At 37.0% G+C, this 21,320-nt stretch overlaps 1 pseudogene; it reads right to left on the bottom strand.

Annotated features, from left to right (window-relative positions):
- Window positions 1-20,349: 20,349 nt before the first annotated feature.
- On the bottom strand, window positions 20,350-20,820 carry LOC140498506 (PAT complex subunit Asterix-like; annotated as a pseudogene).
- Between the last annotated feature and the right edge of the window lie 500 nt (window positions 20,821-21,320).

Genomic DNA, 21,320 nt, shown 5'->3' on the forward strand with positions numbered 1-21,320 from the left:
AGCCAAACCAAAAAGAGATCCTTGTAATCCCTAGGTTAGGATATGTGCTAGAATGTGTGGTTACTGTGAGGGTTCAGAACTGTAGTCATCAATGATCCACTCTTGGAGAGCTGCTCTGTATCTCTGTCTTTAAGTGTCTGAGTCCTACTGCTTCTTCTGCTGGATTCAAAGCCCTTTATAACCTAGCTCCCTTCCCCTTTCTAGTCTTTTTCTACTTCATTATCCAACACATACTCTTGGGTTCAGTGACATTGACCTCCTGACTATTCCACAAACAAGATACTCCTCTTTGCACTGGGTATTCTCCCTGGATGTCCCTCAGGCCATAATTCTCTCCCTCCTTTACTTTGGCTACTGACCTTCCTGGTTTCCCTTATGTACCAACTAAAATTCTACCTTCTATAGGAAGTCTTTACTAGCTACCCTTAATTCTAGTGCTTTCCCTATTTTAATTATTTCCTATTTATCTTGTATACAACTTACTTTGTATGTATGTTTGCAAGTTGTGTTCCCATTAGATTATAAACTCCTTGAGAGCAAGGACTGTCTTTTGTCTCTTTTTGTATCCCCAGTGCCTGGAACATAATAAGCACTTAATTAATATTTATCAAATGAATGAATAAATTAATGCCATCACCAGGGAGTTGGAAAAAAATAGCACTGAGTTATAGTAGTAGCATCTCTGGTAAATGAAGCTTAGTCATAATCAGAACACCATTGACAGTCACTCAATCTTGTCTCTTCTTGCATATACTGGAATTGAGCTGACCTGAGTTATTTTCATAAAGAGGCTGTTTTGTAAGATGGCAAAATTTGTTAGTATGCTCTGGGGTGAGAGGGTTGGTGTGCTGGATAAATTTGTTCTCAACCTGTTTCATACTCCAAGTCTGCCACTACCAACGTCTGGGTAATGCCAGACCAGCAGGATACGGGTTCATGTGCTGACAGGGGCTGACACAGTGAAATAAAAAGCTGTGAGGGTCAGATTTGAGCAGCACTTCAGCATCTGCTACTGCCATTAATGTGGAGGACCCAGCATCTATCTTAAAAGGAAATTAAATGAGTATTCCTAGAGAATTTCTTTGCAGACCACTCAGGTAAAGATAAATGTAAGTAAAAAAAAAGGCTTCTACTGGCTTGTGATTTCACTGGAAATTGCAGTATTATGTTAGTACACAGAGAGCTATCCTCAGTCTAATCAGGAAAACCTGGGTTCAAGTCTTGTCTCTGATATATATTGGTTGAATGAACTTGGGAAAATCACTGAATTTCTCAGTGCTCCAGGTAATTGCCTAAGAACATAAAGTGCAGCAAAGGTGGTGTTATGCACTGGCAGAAGATTTTATTTTTGGTTGGGAGTTTCCTATACCAATAAAATCATAGATCTGGTCCAAAAAAAGTATGGGAAAAATGAATGGAGATTTCACTGTCATCATTCTGGTGTGAGTGCGATGAACTCAGTCAATTCACTGAATACTAGAAATCAAATCAAAGGCGGGAAAGGAGTTTAATTGAATTAAGTTCTTACCTTTTAATTGCACAAGAATGCATTAAGTACCTATTATGTTCCAGTCACTGAACAAGGCTCTGGGGATATAAGGACCACTACCATAAATCATTTCCTTTCTTCAAGGATTGGACATTTTGCCTTATCTCTCCTATGCTTTCAAATGAGAGAATTCCTCAACAGTTTACTTCATTCCTCAATGTTTTTCAATCAGTTTTTCTCATACTGTATTGAAATTCCCATGAAATAACGCCTTTGTTCTTTTGCTTAATGACTGCCCTTCTAATTCACTAAGGGAGGATGAGCCCCTGGACCCCAAGTTTCCATTGAAGATAGTTCTAGCAGCCACCACTGGCACATTGCGTGAGTACACAAAGGTGAATTTTCTTATGACTGATGTTTTTTAGTGGACAGCATGAATCCTCTATTATGACTCCATCTGCCAGGCTGGGAAGAAGCTGGCATTGGGAGAAGGTGAGAATAGAAATGGTTTTCATTGTAGGAGCTAAGGTGTTATAAGTAAGTGCTGGTTAGGTTTGTTTGCCTCTTGTTCCACTTAGTAAAAATCACTGTAATAGAGTGACTCTATAGATAAGTTAGGTCAGCTAGGTGACACGTTGGACAGAGCACTAGGCCTAAGGTCAAGAAGACTTATCTTTGTGAATTCAAATCTGGCTTCAGACATTTACTAACTGTGTGACCTTGAACAAGCCTGTTTGCCTCAGTTCCTCAACTATAAAACGAGCTGGAGAAGGAAATTGTAAATCACTCATTTCTTTGCTAAGAAAAGCCCAAAAGGCATCACAATGAATCAGACATGAATGAAATGACTGAACAAAATACTTATAAGCTCTTTTTCAGACTTAAATGTGCAGTCAGCATTGGAAGAGATAAATACACCAAACTGCGTAATTCAGAGTATGGATATTTGGCTTTGTAATGTGTAACTAAATGAAAGTCAACGGAAGAGCCTTTCAAGAAATTTTCACATTCATTTATTATATGATGGAGTTGTTTGAGCAGCCAAGTGGTACAGTAGATAGAGCAGACTTGGGGTCAAGAGTACCTGAATTCAAATAAGGCCTCAGACACTAGCTATGTGACCCTGGGCAAGTCACTTAATCTCTGTTTATCTCAGTTTCCGTAACTATACAATGAGATAATAATAACATCTACATCCTAGGTTGCTGTGAGGATCAGATGAGATAGTATTTGCAAAACATTTAGCACAGTGCTTGACACATAGTATTTGCTATATAAATGCTAGCTAATGTTGTTATTAGAATGTTTGAGAAACTCATGGTTTTTTCCAGTATATAAACACCCAAAAGAATATTACCAACAATTTTCAGAACATGAAATTCAAATAATCAATGTGAAAAAATGCTTTAAAGCATCAATAATAAAATTAGAGCATCTCATCTCACACTAATCAAATCAGCAGATGTGACAAAGGGCAGAAATAATGGGAAGTCAGTCACACAAATACACTTCTGGTTGAGCTGTGAATTGGTACAGTATTTCTTGAAAACAATTTGGAATTATGTTAGATAAGTAGCTAAATTTCCCATACTTTGAACCTTAATAATTGTTGTACATTTACTCCAAGGAGGTCAATCAACAAACATTTGCTAAGTGCCTACTATTTGCCAACCACTGGGCTATGAACTGGGCATATAGAAAGACAAATGACCTCAAGGATCAGAGCAAGACAATAGGCAAACAAATATGTACCAATAAGATACAGAGAGAGAGAGGGAGAGAGAGAGAGAGAGAGAGAGAGAGAGAGAGAGAGAGAGAGAGAGAGAGAGAGAGACAGAGAGAGAGAGACAGAGAGAGAGAGACAGAGAGACAGAGAGACAGAGAGAGACAGAGACAGAGAGAGACAGAGAGACAGAGAGAAACAGGAAATTATTTGAAAAGAGAAAGCACTTGAATTAAGAGGAGTTAGGAATTAGAATAATAATATATATTATATTATATATTATACATAATAATATGCAATTATAATAAAAATTATAATGACCAATTTTGGCCTTGGAAAAGAGGTGAACAGATGTATCTCTCTCCTCCACTAGAAAAATGACAGACTATATAGCTATGCAATATTGCACATATTGTCAGATGTGATCAATGTGTTGGTTGGTTTTGCTTAATGTAATTTTTATTGTTATTGCTCTAAGGGAGTGGTGGTTGTCCTATTCTCGAAGAGGACCAAAATGACATTACTATGTTAGAGTCAAGTTTCAGTACGTCTGATTGTGGCTGATCAGACCCATATGAGTTCGGAATGCTGTACACAGGTCAGGCACAAATAGTCTATATGAGCATTGGGGTGGATTCTCCAAATCTGTGCATCTTGCATGCTATTTCAATTCTGCTTTGCTCATAGAACATAGAACCTTCTTGGATGAGAGCATGCCATGCTGAAGGGTCTTGTGTCAGTGTTTCCCATGTCACACAATCAATTCTGAAATTAAGAGAGACCTTGAGAGTGTCCTTTATCTCTTCTACTGACCACCAAGTGAACCCTTGACCTGTGTGAGTTCTCCATTAAATTGTTTTTGGCAAGCACATATTTTGCCTTTGAACAACAGGAAAGGGGATAGATCAATCTAGAAATTCCAATGATGTAAAAGTATAATGCATAAATAAAACTTTTTTTTAAAGGAAAAGGAAAAGCAATAGTTTAATTACTAGTGCATCAATTTGTGGTAGACCAAGGTGACTGTGACATGGCAAGATTCCTGATTTTACTCGTGTGAGTAAATCAGTCCTAAATCCTATAGCTTTATTAATAGTACTCAGGTTAGCTCATATCATAGGCATATCTTACATCTAAAATTCTCATCCTAAATGGTGCTTTATAGAAGGCTCTCTGATTTAGGGTTTAATAAACACTGTTGCTTCAATAGTTCATTGGTTGTGTTGTTTAAGTAGACATATACATACATATGTACACGCAAACATAAAAGCATATAAACTTCTGATATCTTCCTTTTGTCTTTGTCCTAGTACTGTCACCTCTCACTTCTGTTATCCTTTTGAAATATGAAAAAAACATGAGAAAACCTAGGTTGGCTAGATATACCAGGTATAATATATCATCTGAAAAAGGAGACAGTTGATAATCTCTAAGATCCTTTCCAGCTCTAAAGGTTTATGAATCTATGATTGATAAGCTCTAGAAAGTACAAATTGATGTGGCAGATTGTTTGGGAAACAGTCCAGAACTTTATGATTGGGTCCAAGTTTGTGGGTATTAGGTTTTAATTAAAAGTATTGCACACTGAAACGCAATTCTAGTGTATCTGACACTGTAGTCTTAACATGATTCATTGCAAAACCTTCAGTTTATTAGCTATGGATTCTACATATTCATGAGTTCTTTGATTTATTTAATGTCTCAAGTTGTATTTAAAAGTGCTTTTTATCTTCACTAAGTTGTCTGTCACCAGAGTTATTTGGAACCTTGGCTGTATCAACATGTCCATACCTCTATAATACTCTTTTTCAGATGATAATAGGGACATGTTTATGTTTTCTTACAATTGAATAATGGATAGGAATAATTTTGACTAAATCTCAGGACAATGGAAGTTTAGAATGAGCAGATATATTATGATTAAAATTGAAAATGAATGTCATGTTTCATTGTCCTATTGTATTATTGAAGAGGTTTTATTGCTGGTCTGAGCCATCAATTAAATTAAGCTCAGATGCCTATTTGTTCTTCTGTGTCAGTCATGGGAAATGAATGGGAGACACTTTTTTTTGGTTTTAAAGTAAAAACTGGAGACCTGTAAGCAAATTATTTTAGTATCATTCTCAATATTTTTATAAAGTAAAAATGTATGCGATTTACTTCATTTAAATTTAACTACAGAGAAGGAGGTTCATAAGATGTCTACAAAATCTGTCCAGGGCTTTTCATTCACCCATATCATACTACTTTTGGCCTTCAATACCACTCTCCTGGATCATTGCAAAAGTTTCTTAATTGGGTTCCCTGTCTCATCTTTTTCTTTAATCAATTCTCCATTCAGCTGCAAAATGGATATTTCTGAGGTAAAAGTCTGACTGTATCTTAGAGAAAGAAGCCCTAATGACTCCTTTTTGCCTCTATGATCAAATACTAACTCCTTTATTGAAACCTCTCACAAGCTTGCTCAGGTATGCCTTTCCAGGTAGATGTTCCTTCTGTCTAGTATTCTATCTTCCATTGTATCTTTGCATAGGCTGATTCCCATGCCTGGAATGCATACCCTCTTTTCTTGCCTGTCTCTACCTCTAAGAATCACTGACTTTTCTTAAGAGTCACCCCAAGTGCTACCTCTTAGACAGGGTCTTTCTCCCAGAGGTTATCTCTCTCTCTCTACTTATTAGTTCTCTCTAATTACTTGGTATTTACTTTTTTTTCTATGCATTCCCAACTGCTCCCAATGGGATATTGGCTGTTTCATTTTTGGTTTTGTGTCCCCAGAGTCTAGTATGTGCTTAATAAGTGTTTGTTGAATTGGATTGAGAACTCCAAATGGATTCTTTCTATAGAGACTTCAGGGATTGACTACCATTCGGTGGAATAACTTTTAAAAGATAATGTCTTGATGGGATTCACATCGTTGTTTTTCTCATTGATAACACAATCAATTCTCCATTAATAGTCTCACTTTCCCCTCACTTATGGATGAGGAAACTGAGATCAAGAGAGTTTAAGTGATTTCTTGAACATCACATAGCTAGTCAGAGTCTAGATCTGGTTACATGAACTGTCCTTTTGTACTTTTATGGATGAGGGGAAGAGGCATAGGAGGGGTTTCCTGACCTTTATGAATCAGAGCTGTGGAATAGAATGGTTACAGATTGGATTCTGTCAAATGTTCTCAAGTAGTCAATTTCTAGCAATAAAATCACTTGAATAAAAATACTGTTTTCTTGCCTCTGGGTATGTTACATAGCCACCAGCATTTCATACTTATAAATTTCATTCTAGTCCTCAGTCCAACCAGGAATCATTTAGGAAACATATTTTGGGACTTATGAACTAGCTAAAGATATATTCTTACTTGTTATCTGTTTCTATTGATTGATTGAGACAGAGACGGAGAGAGAGATAGAGAGAGACAGATAGACGGTCAGAGACAGAGAGAGACACACACACAGAGAAAACAGAAGAATCCATTAGTATTAATTTCTGTTTCAGCTAGAGGCTAATATTACTCTGGTCTAGTAATGCGATTAGTATAAAAAAACTCATGCTGTGAGTTGATTGATGTTGATTGAGAATCTATTACTTATAAGTCTTAGCTTATGGTCTTAAAGACTATGCAAATAGTATGCTCCATAGCTCCCTCTCTGGATGTGAATAGCATCTTCCATTTTGACTCCTTTGGAATTGTTTTAGATCCTTTCATTGCCCACCAAAGTTAGTCCATTGAGCAATGTTGCTGCCACTGTGTACAATGTTCTCCTGGTTCTGCTCTCTTCACTCAGCATCAGTTCATGTAAGTCTTTCCAGGTTTTTCTGAAGTTGCCTGCTCATCATTTCTTATAGAACAATAGAATTCCATCAAATACCCTGACTTGTTCAGCTGTTCACTAATTAATGGGCATCCACCTAACTTCCAGTTCTTGGCTACCACAAAACAAGCTGCTATAAACATTTTTGTACATGGGATCCTTTTCCAATTTTTATGATCTCTTTGGAGAACAGACCAAGGAGTGGTATTGCTGGGTCAAAGGGTATTCACAGTTTTATAGCCTTTTGGGCATAGTTTCAAATTGCTCTTCAGAATGGTTGGATCAGTTCAAAACTCTACCAACAATTCATGTTCCAATTTTCCCACATCTTCTCCAACATTTATCATTTTCTTGTTTTGTCATGTTAGCCAATCTGATAGGTGGGATGTGGTGCCTAAGAGTTGTTTTGATTTGCATTTATTTAATCAATAGTGATTAAGAGAATTTTTATATGACTAGAGAGAGTTTTAATTTCTTCTGAAAACTGCCTGCTTGTATTCTTTGACCATTTGTCAATTGGAGAATGACTTGTTTTCTTATAAATTTGACTCAGTTCTCTATTTTATAAATGAGGCCTTTATCAGGGACATTGGTTGTAAAAATTGTTTCCCAGATTTTAGTTTCCTTTCTAATCATGGTTTCATTGGTTTTGTTTATGCAAAATCTTTTCAATTTAATGTAATCAAAATTATTCATTTTGCATTTCATAATATCCTCTATCTCTTGTTTGGTCTTCCCTTATCAATAAATCTGACAGCTAAACTATTCCTTGCTCTCCTAATTGATTATAGCATCAGCCTTTATATCTAAATGTGTACCCATTTTGATTTTATCTTGGCATATGTTATAAGATGTTGGCCTGTGCCTCATTTCCGCCATGTTATTCTCCAGTTTTCCCAGCAGTTTTTGTCACATAGTGAGTTCTTATCCTAGAAGCTGAGGTCTTTGGGTTTATCAAATAGATTATTATAGTCATTGACTACTGTGACTTATGTACCTAACCTATTCCACTGATCCACTACTCTGTTTCTTAGCTAGTAACAAGCATTTTGATGATTGATGCTTTTTAATATAGTTTTTGATCTGGTATGGCACTGAATAAGTAAATTAATTTAGGTAGAATTGTCATTTTTATTATATTAGCTCAGCCTACCCATGAAAAATGGATATTTTTCAGTTATTTAGATCTGACCTTTTAGGATGGAAAATGTTTTGTAATTGTGTTCATATAGTTCCTGGGTTTGTCTTGGCAGGTAGACTCCCAAATATTTTATATTGTCTACAATAACTTTAAATGGAATTTCTCTTTCTTACTGTTGAGCTTTTAGTAATATATAGAAATGTGGATGATTATGTGGCATTTTTTATATCCTGCAACTTTGCTAAAGTTGTTTATTATTTCAAGTAGGTTTTTAGTAGGATTCTCTAAGTATACCATCATATCATCTGAAAAGAGTGACCGCTTTATTTCTTCTTTGCCTATTCTAATTCCTTCTATTTCTTTTTCTTCTTTTATTGCTAATGCTAATGTTTCTAGTACCATACTGAATAACATTGGTGATAATGGACATCCTTGTTTCACCCCTGATCTTATTGGAAATGCTTCTAGCTTATACCCATTTCATATAATGCTTTCTGATGATTTTAGATGGATGTTACTTATCATTTAAGGAAGACTCCATTACTCCTGTGCTATCTAATGTTTTTAATAGCATTCTTCAATCACTGTATGCTTCTCAAAAATCTTTGATGACTCCAATTGCCTACTAAATTAAGTTTAAACTTTTAGGTCAAAAAGACAGTAAACATTTATTAAGTACTTATTATATGCCAGAAACTATACTAAATATTAGGAATATAAAGAAAGGGAGACAATAGTCTCTACTACAAGGGACCTTACTATATAGAATGGGAGACAATATGAACAAATTATGCTCAATCAAAGGACAAACTGGAGATAATCTGTAAGGGAAAATGCTAAAATTAAAAGGTACCAGGATAGGCTCTTTATAGAAGGTAAGACTTGAGGTAAGATTTGAAAAAATCCAGGAAAACCTATTGTTTTACTCATTGTTCATCCTTTGGGGACTTCTATATTCCACTTGCTCTTTGACCAAAAGTCTTTGTGCCTTCTGACCTTTTCCTTCTCCTTCATGTTATCTCCCTTACTTGAAAAACCTTACTCTTTTTTCCCTACCTATTAAAATCCTATCTATTTTTTACTCATCTCAAACGCTACCTTTTCCATGAAGACTTATGTTGTCACCCCAATCCAAAGTGATCTCTCTCCTGAACCAGGCTGACAATTTGATTCTTTTTATGACAACCACTATATAAGACTTTAATGAGCAGTTATCTGTATTTCATCTTCCTCCCTAAATTGGAAGCTTCTTAAAGGTAAAAACTTTGTCTTTTATATTGTTGTATACTCCACAGAGTGCACATTAGGTGCCCAAATGTGTACAAATCCACACTTTCAAGTGTTTAATATTTCTCCCTTTCCCTGTTCCTCCTTGAGTTCATATGAAAAAGGGTTCCATTCTGAGAGTCTTTAATTGAAGGGCTGTTATTATCCAGACACACAAACAGTCAAGTGAATGCTAATACAGGTAGAGTCTGGCTATTTATCTGAAGTATAAAACAGCGACCAGATACAATTCTAGTGGTAAGACAGCTGTTCTCACACCAGTGAATCGAATTTGAACAGTCAAGTCAATATAATTATAAGGAACAATTAGATCAGAGAAAAAAAATTTATTTGGATTGTTATCTTGCAACCACAGGACATGATTTATTCTTGACTCTGGATTTTTTAGTGAATAAATGTTACAGTCTTTTGGAAAATCCAAACTAGCAAATATTTATAAATTAAGGTGGTATACAATTTTTATTTTTAATATAAATATATTACTATTTTGTGTAATGTGAAAAGGACAATTTAAGGGCTAATATTCAGAAAGAATATAGGAAACAGTGTTGTTTCCAAGAAAAGGCTATAAAATAAATTTTAAAAAGCCTAGGATATATTTCATTATTGTGAGCATTACAAGATACATTCTCTTAGAGAAGAAAAGGATGTTGAACCAAAGGTTGTATATTTAATTACTCATCAATATATTCTTTCTCATATATTGACTTTTGGGGTTTGACTTAATTCTTCTTATGAAAATAAATAGACATGAAAATAAATAGACATATGTGTGAGGAGAAATAATTAACTGGGCCAAAATTGCCTCCTTATTTGTTCACTCTTGAAGTCCTTCAGATTATTTACTGTAGCAAAACTCATTTATCATAGCACAACAGAAATCAGATAAGACATGCAGAGGAGAATATATATCAGATAATACAGAGTAAAGGAGCTCTTCATTTGGGAGTGAGGTAACTACTTAACCCAAAGAGTGGTCCTGGAAACTCCCCAAAGTATCTAGTGATGTAAACTGAGAGTAGAGACATGACGGACAGAGGGCACAGGGTGAGTTGAATAGGAAAGGATGATATCTAAAAATAAAATTAAAGGGTGAGAGAGGTATATATAGGGAGAAGAAAGGGAGAAATTGAATAGAGCAAATTATCTCTCATAAAAGAGGCAAAAAAAAGCTTTTTTGATGGAGTGGGGAAAGGAGGGTGGCGAGAGGGAAAAAGTGATGCTAGTGCTCTCATCACATTTGGCTTAAGGAGGGAACGTATTTCACATTGTCTTCTCTTTTTTCATTCTTTTTGGTTTTGTTTTGTAATTTCTTGGTTTCTCATAAAGTCATTAGCTTCCATCTGCTCCATTCTAATTTTTAAAGCACTATTTTCTTCAGTGAGCTTTTGGACCTCCTTTTCCATTTGGCAGTCTCCATTTGGCTAATTCTGCTTTTTAAAGCATTCTTCTCCTCATTGACTTTTTGGACCTCTTTTGCCATTTGAGTTAGTCTATTTTTAAAGGTGTTATTTTCTTCAGCATTTTTTGCAGTCTCCATTACCAAGCTGTTGACTCACTTTTCATGATTTTCTTGCATCGCTCTTATTTTTCTTCCCAACTTTTCCTCCACCTCTCTTACTTGATTTTCAAAATCCTTTTTTGAGCTCTTCCATGGCCTGAGACCTTTGCATATTTATTTTGGAGGTTTTGGATGCAGAAGTTTTGACTTTTATGTCTTCCTCAGATGGTATGCATTGCTCCTCCTCACTGGAAAGGATCGAAGAAAATACTTGTTCACCAAGAAAGTAACCTTCTAAAATCTTATTTTTTCCCCTTTTTTTGGGCATTTCCCCAGTCAGTTACTTGACTTTTGAGTCCTTTGTCAAGAGGAAGTTGTACTCTAGGGATCTGTAACTTCTCAGTTTCTCCAAGGTGGCGCAATTGAGGTAGAGGAGTGTGCTCTGGTCTGGCAGCAACCCCAAGCTTTTCTGCCCAGGATCTGAGTAGAATTCCCTCTCCAGGGCCTCCACTAGCTCCACCACACCAACGCTCCTCCTCACCTCAGTTCTACCACTCAGGGCTGAGATCCAGATCAGCAGCTCAATTCCCCCAGTGTCTTTACCCCAAGGCTCCAAAAATGGACTCTGCCACTGCCTGGGGTGAGGCCAGACTCTGTTCCTTTCTCACAGAGGTGAAACAGCTTTCTTACTGACCTTTGAAGCTGTCTTTGGCATTTGTGGGTTGAGTAATCTGGCAACTGCAGCTGCTACCTAGGATTCCATGCCCTGAAGCCTGCTCCAGACCTATCTGAGCCTCAGTGTGAGGCCAAGGCTGGGCTGTGTTCTGCTCTGAGCCTGGTGTGATAGATTTTTCCTGTTGGCCTTCCAGGCCATCTTGGGCTGAAAAATCTCTTTCACTCTGCCATTTTGTGGCTTCTGCTGCTCTGGAATTTGTTTAGAGTCATTTTTACAGGTATTTTATGAGATGTGGGGGAAGAGCATCTACTGCTTTGTCCTTCTACTCCACCATCTTGGCTCAGCCCCCTGATAACTGTTTTTAAAAAACAGTTCCTGCCTTCAATGATTCTATAATCTAAAGAGGAAGACAACATACAAATAGAGGCATGAAAGGAGGAGAGGATAAGATACCAGGTGGTACCTGGCAGGGGCATCTTGTTCTGTGGAGTTAAAAGTGGGCAAGATAGCCAAGTACAAAGTGGAGTGTAAGCATTTAGTAAGTGCTTATTGCTTAGTAGCCACTGTGCAAGACTTTGGGGACACAAAGAAAAAAAATTGATAATCACTATTCTCAAAGAATTTCACTTGAACCATGTGATCTTTCACTTGACCATACCATCTTTTACTTGTTCATACTATTCCATTCCTTTTTGCAATGAAACTCTTAGGGGAAAAAGAAACATTGGGAACATTACTCCCTCTTCCTCATAGACCACTCATATTTTAATCCCTTCTAATTTGGTTTCAGTTCTTAGCCCTCAAAAGAAACTGTTCACTCCAAGGTTATCTATAAACTCTTAACTGTGACATGTAATGTACTTTGCTCAGTCTCTTCCCTTTTGATTTTTGCTACTTGTGTTCCCTCCCCCAACTGATCCTTGAATGTCCTATGTGAGGAATAGGAGGTAGGCTAGTTTGGCTGGCAAATGTGTGAAGATGAGCAATGTGTAATCAGCCTGAGAAGGGAGGCTGGATCCTTATTGAGATGGACTTCAAATGCTGAACAGAAGAGCTTGTATCACAAATTCTGAGATGGACTGGTTTCTTCCCCTAGAAGATTCCTCTCATTTCTACCTCAGTCACCAGTTCCTCTCTCTGTAAGTGAGAATTAAATGTAGAATAGGATTTTCCTTGTTGGTTGATCAGTCTTGGTGGGTTCCCTGTTGTCCCCTGATACATGAATACAAGTTTGATTTATTGTGATAATAAATCAATATATTATATATTGGGAATGATGGAAAATAAGCCACTTGGGGATGATACCCTTAAGCTGCATCACTGTAGGCAATCTTAAATTTGTCAGCAAATTGGGTCCTTGGCTCCTTCTAAGCCGAAGGACTGATCTCATCTCTGCCAGTGACCCTATTTTATTTACAGTTTGTAGTAACCACAAGCAGTGATTTCCCCCTTTCATTTATTCCTCTATTCCACCAAGCTGGATTAACATGGAATATGCTGCTTGGATCTTCCTAGATGATCTGGCCCTCATTAAATACCTTAATTTCCTCATCCTCTTACTTTGAATCTGCTCCCCATGTGACCCTTTCCCAACACTGGCCAAGAACTAAACAGCCTTAAGGTCAATGGAAATCTCATTCTCAATGAGGAAGTCAACCATTTCCCCAGCCTCATACTGGTGAGTCTTTGACCCAGTTTTTGGTGTTTCCCCATAGGAGTTAATCCTGAAGGTCTTGTGTTGTTACCATATTTAAAACAACATTTGTTTGGGTATTGGAGCCTAGTCATATCAGTATAGCGGTCTTTCAGAAAGAGCTGTCTTGTCAAAAGAGAGATCTTGTATTTAACCAGAAAGCTTATGTTTGGACTGGTTTCCTTATATTGAAGTTAGTTGAAGTTTGGGTGTGCTCTTTCAAGCAAGTACTACTAGAATAATGAAATAATCACTGGATGATGAGTGTGTTGCCAGTGGTTATAATGACATACAAGCCTCCAAGACTGTCAGAAAGTGGGAGTGGTGCAGTTAACAGCCAGCAGGAAACTTGAAACCCTGAAATGAGAAATCCTGGTATAGACTCACTCTAAACTCTATTGAATCTTGCTAGGATACTTGTAGATTCTCTTTCTGTACCAGAGATCTTTATTTTAAACTTTAATCTAGCAATTTGTGTCTTTTTGCTAATGACTGTAGGCCAGGTCTGAATTTCATTTCCTTTTATCATTTTTGGTCCTTTTGACCCATTGGTTTGTGATCCAGGATATACTTTTAGATTCTGTTTGTTCCTTTCCTTGAATGAAAGAAAATCTGACAAAGTTGAACTGATTTGGAAACACAATTCCAGATTCCAAAGGGAAATGCAATCCTTTCAAATGAGCCATGGGAGATACTTATGGGAAAACACTGAAAGCTTTTCCAAGATTTTTGTGAGTTTATCTTTGAAAAAATGAGGTGTTAACACATTAACAAGAGGAAATACAGTCCAAGACCATTCCAAATACAGGAAAAACACAACTGAAAGATTAGCTTCCTTAGTACCCAGATGCAAACATGAAATAATTATCCAGTTGGAAATGACCTTTTCTTCTGCCTCCATTCCTCCCTCCCTCCCTCCTTCCCTCCCTCCCTCCCTCCCTCCCTCCCTTCCTTCCTTCCTTCCTTCCTTCCTTCCTTCCTTCCTTCCTTCCTTCCTTCCTTCCTTCCTTCCTTCCTTCCTTCCTCCCTTCCTTCCTTCCTTCCTTTTCCACTCTTATGCTCTTAAAAATAGTCTAGTAATTTCAATGGTTTAGAGAACTCTAAGAGAAGATGCTATTTCTACCAATGCATGTCAACACCTATCCAAGGTTATACAGAACTGGAAGTAGAACCCAGGTCTTTCAATGTATGCTAGAGTTGGAGTGAACTTGAGAAATTTAGGGAGCTACTTCAACTTCCTTCTCAGTATATTTATTATCTGCATGACTTGACCAAGTCACTCAATTTCTCTGAACCTCAGCTCTCTATCTGTGAAATGAAATGATTGGTCTAGATCATTTCTGAGGACACTTAACCTATGAACTATGGAATTAATTCCATGCAGGAGAACTCACTATCCTACAAGATAGCCCATTTTAACTTTAGAATACTTTGATTGTCAAGATAGTTCTTTATCTGAGCCAAAATTTGTCTCCTTGTAATTAATGCCACCCCACTGGCGCTGCACGGAATAGAATTTTCTTTGAAATGACAACCCTTCAAAGATTTGAATGAGTCTATCTTATCTTCCCCAATCTATCTCAGGCGGTACCAACAAATCCTCACAAAGCATGATTTTGAATCCATTGAATATCAAAGTCCTCCTGCTCTTGAATTTCTCTAGTTTTTCAAAGTTTTTAAAATTATGGTGGCCAGTAGGACTATTATCTCACTTAGGTTGTAGAACTACTAATGAAGCCTAAGTCAAGTTAACAAGCATTTATGAGGTACCTGTTGTGTTTCCAGGCACTATACTAAGTACTGAGAGTACAATGAAAGGTAAAAAAAAACAGTTCCTGTTCTTAAGAAGCTCCCAATCTAATAGGGAAAACCATGCAAACTACTATGCACAAACAAGTTCTAGACAGGATAAATTGGAGTTAACCTTAGAGGGAATGTATTAGCATAATGGGAGATTAGGGAAAGACTTCTAACAGAAAATGGATTTGAATTAGCTTTTTTTTAGTATGAATGTCACCTTGGTGATTCATATTAAATTTACAAGGTTCATGTAAATGTCCTATATTATGCATATGAGGAAATGATTTTAGTTCTAGATGCAGGGATCTACATTTATCCTTATTCATTTCATTTATTAGATTGCATATTGTTTTAGCCTTTTGTAATTCTCTTGTGTCTTGATTTCTTTATCCAGTATATTATCTGTTTCGTAGAATGTTGTCACTGGATAAATATGACATTTTAGAGGCACATATGCCATTGGTAAAAATATTGAATAGGACATATTCAAATCTAGAGCCTTGCTATACTCCATTAGAGACTGTAGGCGTTTAAGATGTTTAGGTTAAATAATATATGGATTCACTTATCTTCTATGATACCAGATGTCCAGTTTATTAAATCATTTTAGGCAGTGTAAATCCTTTCTGGAATCCGTTTCATATTGATAATCATAATGCTACTGTGTTAGCTTGAAAATATCTTGATGTTAAAGGGATGGGGATTTTTTTTTTTAGGATTTTGTGTCCTCAGTTAGGATGTTGAAATGGTTAATATTGGAAATAGACACACATGTAGACAGCAGCCCAGCAATAAGCTGGGGGATTTAAGCTTAAGCTTAAAGGTTTGATAGAAAAATTGGAAGTGAACAAGCAGGAATTTTAAATGGACATTGAAAATATGACCCTTGATAGTAATATTCCATTTCTTCAGTCCACTACTTCCCCTCCTTCTTGCCTATCAGATTGAATCTGACTGATACTAGTAGAGAGGAGACTGGGAAAATGATTTTTCTGGCTGATATGTCTAGAGAGAGATAGGGTTATTTTACTTTACAGAACATTTAAAGTGATTGATGTTTCTTCTGGTGGCTTGTGGTGTTATCTCTATTGCTTTAAAATGGAAATGGCACACACACACAAAGTAATTTCTCATTTTGGGGGGTAAATGATAGAAGAGTTGAATCCCAAAGCATCTATTAGGAATTTCAAGATTCTTTTAGATATCTAAAACCTCTCTGATATGTTCCTTCTCTTCTTTTCATCCTTTCTACATTTTCAAAATACAAAATTTTTCCCTTAAGGAGGTTAAGAAAATTATTTTACTGCACTCCAATAACCTTTGTTTGTAACATGAGACGTGTTATGAATATTGGAAGCATCTCAAAGATCTTACCAACAGCAGCTTTAGCCTCATTCTATCTTCTCATCATCTTTCCTTTCCCACTAGAGGCCTGTTCTGCTTGTTACCACAAAGATTCCTTTTTAGCTCTGAGAGCAATACCTTTCCTTCAGAGAAATAGCAAGGCATGGTAAATATTGGATTCAATCTTGAGCCCAAAAAACATGGGATCAGATCTGACCTTACTAGCTGTGTCAACTTGGGGAAGTCACTTCTCTTAATTTCAGTTTCCTCTTACACACAATGAGGGTAACAAATACTTGTAGTACCATTATATAGGATTGTGCTAAGGCTCAGATGGGATGGTGATTGCACATTTCTGCAAACAGCTCTGCTGTAATTAGGTTATACTGCGTGTCAGAGTGATGTCTGCATGTTTTCTACTATACTGTAAACTTCTACAAGGGCAAGAACTACGTCTTAGATCCAAACATGGTAAGAATGCTAAAACATTTATTGTCTACTTGAAACAATGTCCTCTATTAGAAATGTGCCACCACCTCAGTAACGTAGAATATATTGTATAAAATTTAGAATATTCCAGGAAGATAATTTAAACTCTCTATACTTCTTCCTAACCTTAAATCCATTGTCATCACTTTGGAATAGAGCCAAGTATAGCTTGCAACTCAAAGAAGGAGTTGGACAAAATGTCATGTTTATCGTTAACTCTATAGGATTGGTATCAATTTATATTGCTCTGATTCAAAACACATTGAATGGCTACTATCTCTTGTGAAAACTTTCTACAATAATATTAAAATGCCATTTCTCCCCAATAAATGTAAAAAAATTCACAGTGCCAAGGAGGAATAGACAGTGAAGGCTTTGAGCTTTAATCTGGAGGTCAAATTGAACCATAAATACCTTAGGCTTCTCAAAGTAAAACACATTGATCATCAAGAAGAGAGCTGAAACTGTGTCTATTAAGAGATTGATGGATCCTGGAGTCAAAGCACACTTGGAGTAACTAACACTTAATCCAGCAATAGGCTTAAGATGGAGCATGGTAGATTTAGAAAGGGAGCCAAACCAGAACCTATGCAACGTTAATGAAACATAGAGCTCCTTACCCCAAGGCAGCTACAAAAAGCCTAACACTTTTGCCATAAAAAGGAAGAGTAAGATTGGTAGATATTCTCAGAATATGTGATAAAGTTAAAAAACTGTTTTGGGACGAACAGATCTCATTTTAGAAACCAATGGATTTATACCATTGGGTTTCTTGAAAATACCTAAAAAGGCATTGTCTCTGGGCTGAACTTATGAAAAGTTTCATATACCACAATGGTATCAACAATTGCTCTATCAGCAATTCTTACATGGACTCAAGCAATAATATATTGATAGGGAAGTAGTAAATGAATGAATGACTCATAAGGATTTGTTTAAAGAAACAGAGGGTTTATGGCAACTATGTAGGATCAGGTAATTGTCCCTAGAAATGACAGAAAGTTTATTCTTGGGGACCTTGGATTTATTGATCAATGTAGATTATGCAAGAAATGGTAGAAACAATAAAACATATCACTAAAGGTTGCAAAAAAGAGAAAAAAGAACATCTATTGGATATCTAGATAGAAATAGATAGCCAGATGGCTAGAATTATATAATATAATCTTGCTATCCTTTATAAACTAAGGCAATAAATCTCATATCATACTACAAATAGAAACTTCAAAATATTTTTTAGAATTCATCAAATAAACTACTGAACTAGACCATCAGTAAAAGATGTTTCCTATGCCTTCCCAGACATAACTTTGATGCATAAAAATTAAGAAGAATGTTTTAATCACATGTAACCAAATTGAATATTCATAATCTCTAAAACATACAGAATGAAAGACTTAAAAATTTAAAAGAGACAGTGGAACAAATTTAAACCATCTGACAATGTCAAGTTACATGAATTCTTCATATCCTGACTACTAGTGAAGTTGCCTGGGTCATGCTATTACTGAGCCTACAAAGAATCAACTTATGTCCCAATATTTTGATTGATTTATTAAAAGTGATCACTTTTTTGATCACACACTCATGTGCAGCCATCTACCTTACACTAGATATAAAAGAATAACACCAAGATAGAGACTTGTTCTCAGAGTATTTCTATCTGAACTCCATAAAAAAATTAGAAGTATTATATAACAATAATATTAATAAAGATTCCCCTCCAAACAACTTTAAAATACTGCCTCAAATAAAATTCTGGAATGGTAGAACCAACAAAAGGTCAGAATGAGACATTCTTCCAACTCAAGAAAACATAGGAAGTCAGAAAGAGACATCTGTGACATGGTGGGAGAAGACTGGCCCATCCATCTAGATGAAACACCAGTGGTGGGACTAGGTGGCAGTGACAGAAGTAGCGGTAGTTTGGGGACTCTCTAGCCACAGATAGTAAAGGCACCCTGTAGCTGTTCAGAAAGAGATTCCAGGATGACCCTGTGCTAACACTGGACACAAGGCCAATTCTATTTGTCAACTTCATTGTCTATCCCCATTTCTGGGTCATAGTTCAAGGTTGGAAAGGAGCATTTTTAGTTAATAGAGAGGGGAAACCTTGAGGGATAGTATCACTTCTTATACCAAGGGATCACTGACCCCAAGGAACAGTATCATTTCTGATCCCAAGGGAGGAGGGGCCCTAAGAAGAAATATCAAGGGATAAAAGTTCCTGGGTAACTTTATCATTATTAGGGCAGTTAGAAGGAACTTACATAGACAGATGATATAGGAGTGGATCAGTTATGTTGATATGGTCTAAAAAGATGGATAGGAAAGGAAGATAGAAGGGGGAAGGGAAGGAAGGATGGGGAAAATTATCTTACATAAAAGAAGTGCACAAGGAAGAGCTTTTACAATGGAGGGGAATGTGGTGGGAGGAGGGGCAATGCTTGAAACTCACTTCTAAATTGGTTAAAAAAGGGAACACATATACATACATATATATAAACATGTGTATATATGTATGTATATATACATATATATACATATATATATATATACACACATACTCATTTAGTAATAGAAATCTATCTTACCCCACTGGGAAGTAGGAGGGAAGGAAGGAGATAAAAGAAAAGGGGGTGAGTGGTAATAAAAGGAAAGGCAGATAAGAGAGTCAGAAACAAAAGAGACTTTGGAGGAGGGATAGGATAAGAAGAGAGAGAAAAGGATAGACAGAAGATAATATGATTAAAAGAAATGCACAGTTAGTAATCATAACTATGAATGTGAATGGGATGAACTCACCCATAAAACAGAAATGGATAACAGAATGGATTAGAAACCAGAATCCAACAATGTGCTGATTAGAAGAAACACACTTGAAACAGAGAGACACACACAGAATTAAAATAAAGTTCTGAAGCAGAATTTATTAAGCTTCAGCTGAAGTAAAATAATATTAATACAGATGCTGAGAATAATAAAATGATCATTGATTACAATAACGATGGAAACATTGTCTTTTAAATAACAGTGAAGTGATTAAGAACCCAGACAAGTTAAAATCATGAAATTAATAAAATCATTTAGTGTTTTTTTTCTTATACATTTGTCTGTATTGGTTACTACAAGTAGTTACAAGCGGTGAAGCTCCGCACCCCCAGCCCCTGCCCCAGGGCATCTGTCCCCAGTCTCAGCCTCCTGGCAAGGACCATGGCCCAGGAGGAAGGGTAGACACTGCGATGAGAGGCCAGGCAGGCACAGGAGCCCCTTCTCTCCAAGGTGCCTGGGGCAGGGAAGCTGGAGAGGAATTTGGGGATGCGGGACACTGACAGGATCAGGGCCCAAGAACATGCAATCTTTCAGTGAAGGTGATTAGGGACGTTCCACCATGGACTCACAGTCTGAGGCCCCAGATTTGGAGCAGAGGCTGGGAGGTGAACACAGGAGTAACGAATAAACCAGTTTCTGGCTTTTTCTTTATTCTGGCCCAGTAACCAATAGTAAATGCCCTAGGGTTCTGAGGTCCAGGTTGAAGAGCTAGGAGATTGGTGTCTACCATGGGGGTGCCATAGGCTGGGGGTTCTGGAGGTAGTACATCACCACAGCAGAAATGGAGAACATGAAGCTGCTCATTTTCTGCTTGGTATCTTCAGAGCTTCGAGAGTTGGTGAGAGTTGATGAAAGAACAGTAGACCGCAATCCAGGCACACCACTTCAACTTGAGCATGAGGCCACACATTCCCAGCAGGTTCATGTAGTCTGGGGTCAGATCCTCCAGGGCCAGGCTGTTCTCCGAGGCAGGTGGCTCGTACCTGAGCACCTTGTTGGGCCGCCGGGGGTCTGACATGTTAGTAGACATTGCCGGGCCAGGAAGGGCGGAGTGTGCAGCGGGGGGTTGGGGAGGCATGCCAGAAATCATTTAGTTTTAAAGGTAAACTTTTGCAAGCTATTTTTCAACTTAATAAATTTTGAGGAAGCGGATCATATTAATGAAGAACCTGAAGCTGAAGTTATAATCCCAGGTATTGAACCCTTGCCTTGACATTTATTGACCTTGGACAATTCATTGTACTTTCCTTGGTCTCATTTTCCTTATGTGTATGATATTTGCATTATCTACCTCAAAAGGCTTTTGTGAGGGAATTTAAGAAAAAAAACTTTATAATGCTCTATTATTGTGACCTACTATTTTTAATTCCATTATTTTCTGGTCCTGAATCAAACTTTCATTTATCTGAGTTAATCAGCTTTTGGTACCATCTGCCAATCTATAAATCATCTGACTCTTACATAGGAGCTGTAACAGATATATTTTTAAACACTATGAACTATTTTCAGAATTCAGTTTCAGTTATTAGG

The sequence above is a fragment of the Notamacropus eugenii genome, chromosome 4 (genome assembly GCF_028372415.1).
Source record: "Notamacropus eugenii isolate mMacEug1 chromosome 4, mMacEug1.pri_v2, whole genome shotgun sequence".
Lineage (NCBI taxonomy): Eukaryota > Metazoa > Chordata > Mammalia > Diprotodontia > Macropodidae > Notamacropus > Notamacropus eugenii.